Source organism: Accipiter gentilis, chromosome 7 (genome assembly GCF_929443795.1).
Source record: "Accipiter gentilis chromosome 7, bAccGen1.1, whole genome shotgun sequence".
NCBI classification, from domain to species: Eukaryota; Metazoa; Chordata; class Aves; order Accipitriformes; family Accipitridae; genus Astur; species Astur gentilis.
Window position 1 is genome coordinate 10,283,629 of NC_064886.1, and position 2,737 is coordinate 10,286,365.

Consider the following 2,737-nt stretch of genomic DNA (forward strand, 5'->3'; position numbering starts at 1 on the left):
ACATCAGCCCCCTCAGCCGTTTGTTGCCGTTTGTTAACATTCGGTACCCGGCGGTGGCAGATGCTCTGGGGCTGAATCACAGGGATTTGTTGTGGCGAGCATTGCCTCAGCACCTGCTGCACACTGAATACCTCCTCTTGCTCTGCCTCCAGCAGCTCTGCCCTGCACTGGCCGCCACCTCTCGGAGCCGCCCACGTGATGGAGAGTGTGGGTGCTGCACCCACAGAGGCAGGGGCAGCCAGGCTATCTGCAATGCACCTGCCTTGCAGGAGACAGGGAAATGGTTAAAAGCCCCACCTGGAGCTATGAAGCCTCCAGGTTTCAGCAGGGAGAGGGGACAGGCTGGGGGGGGCGCAGGCTGGGGAGATGGGGGGCGAAGGGCGTCGTTCACTGCAATGGTCTCCCATGACAAAGTCCTGCCACGCTGTAGCCGGTGCTGCAACAGGCAGGCAGTGTGCCCTCCCAGTCTCCCTCCTCTGTAGAGGGAACTGCAGCACAGCCCCATGGGACACGACATTCCTGCACGTCCTCCTCCAGCAAAGACATCTGAGGAGAGGTTGGGGGATCACAAAAGGCCCTAAGAGACCCAGTGTCACCCAGGACCCTCCTCTCTAGAAGAAACTGTCCCCCCCCCCTCCTGCCGCATGCAGTGCCAGGAGCCACCCACACCCTCCCAGGGCCTGACCCAGCACGGTCCCCTGCCACGAACCATGCTACGAGACCCTCTCCAGCTTCCGTCCCCAATCTCACCCTCCCACCAGAGCCTCCCTCATGAGGCCATGCTCACGCCTCAGAGAGGAGCCATGCTTGTATTCACTCTGCTCCTGGGGGAAGACCTCATGTGAGCTGCTGTCACATCCCCCGGCTTGCCGGAGCCATTTTCCAAAGGCAGCCCCTTCTCCAGCTAAAGACCTGGGGAGACCCTCCAATGGCCTCACTTGGCCCACGCTGTCCCCAGATCTGCCCCACAGGCCGTGGCTCTGCACCCTGAGCACTGAAGTCACAGCTGGGGCCAGCTGCAGCTCCTCTAAGGCTGGCTGGACAAGGCCATAACACAAGCAGCATCACCTTTAGGGCCACGTCCAGACATAGATGAAAATTGAGGCAGAGTAGCAATCTGATCTGACCACCAGAAAGCTGTTCCTCCCACAGCCCCTTCCCACAGAGACTGTGACTAACGGAGACATCCCTCTTGCACAGCATTTGTGCAGGAGAGCATCAGGGTGTGGAAAAGCTCAGCATAAAAGCACGTGAGGAAGAGTTTATGCTGACATGTGAAATGAATGTATGCATTTGTTTCAGACCTACTAAAGCAAAAGGGGTTAATTTCTCCCCTAGGGCTGCAGCAGCAGAGTCCGAGCTAGAAATGTTTGGGCTGGCGTGAGCACTCGGGTGTCATCATCTAACGGATGATAACATGGATGGATAACAGCGGATAAAGGAGTTGCCTGGGAGATGCCGTGGGATAGCAAGGGCTGGACACTGATTTTTAGGGATTGGCAGCCAAGGACTGGAACAAACACAGACTTCACCCCAAATGTGATTCGGCTGCAAGTCTGAGCGAGGACCGTTCATGTGACCGGGCAGTACGTGGGCTCCCGCAGAGACAGAGAGGAAGTCCTCAGCCCTGAGGACCAGAGAGACACTGAGCCACCCTGACGGGCACGGGTCACACCCCAGCATTTCAGCTGTAGTCTTCTGACCCCACGAAGCACTGAGGAGACCACCTTGCATCGATCAAGCTGCACGCTGCCTGCTTGTCTGTGCTCGACGGGCTGGCCGCAGGAGCAAGAGGAGAGCCAAAGCTGGGCCTTCAGCCACAAGAGCCATGGGAGTTGCTTTGCAAATCGACATATGCCGAGCACGTGGCATAGAGGAGAGCGATCCCAGACCAAGCAGGGCCAACTACCCTAGAGAGCAGCAATACATGGCAGCAGGCAACCCTGCCTCCCGCTGCTTCAATCCCGCGGCCAACGCGAGCCGCCCATCACTCGGTCTGGGGCTCTGCCAGGTGCTTCCCAGACCACAGATCCCAGACCCACCTGGAGAGTCACCGCACAGAGGGGCGCGGCCTGGCAGGCACACCAGCCCGCCCTGGGGACAGGGCGCGGGTACCCGGCTGTGCTCCCGGCGTGCGGGGCAGAGCCATGGCGGGACAGCGGCAGTCCGCGGCCTGCCCCGGGCGCCTCGCTGGGGGCAGCGGGACGCGGTGGGCTCCGACGGGGACAGGGCCGAGCCCCGAGGGAGTGCCCGGGCCCGGGAGCGCCGGGGCCGACGCTCTGGGAGGACCCCTCACGGGGCCGGACGAGGCTGCGAGGCACGGGGCTGCGAGGCCCTCCGCGGCGGGGCCGGGGCCGGGGCCGGGGCCGGGGCCGGGACCTCCCCCAGACCGGCACCCCCTCAGGGCGGGACCGCCCTCAGCCTGGGATCGGGACCGGCGACGGCACCCTGACAAATCGCGACTCCGCTCGGACCGGGCCCCCTCAGCCCGGGGACGGGACGAGGACCACGGGGACCACCGGGACACCCGCGCGCCCCCCCGCCGCCGCCGCCGCCCCGCGCCCACCTGCCTCCCGCGGGGAGCGGCGCATGTGGAGCGCACCACCGCGCCTCTGGGCGGGGGGGGGGGGCCGGCGGCCGGAGCGGGCATGTTTACACGGGGGCCGAGGGGGGTGGCATCGGCGCGGCCCCCCCGACCCCCCCGCCGCCGCGGCACGAATGGTCTCTTCCTCGCGCT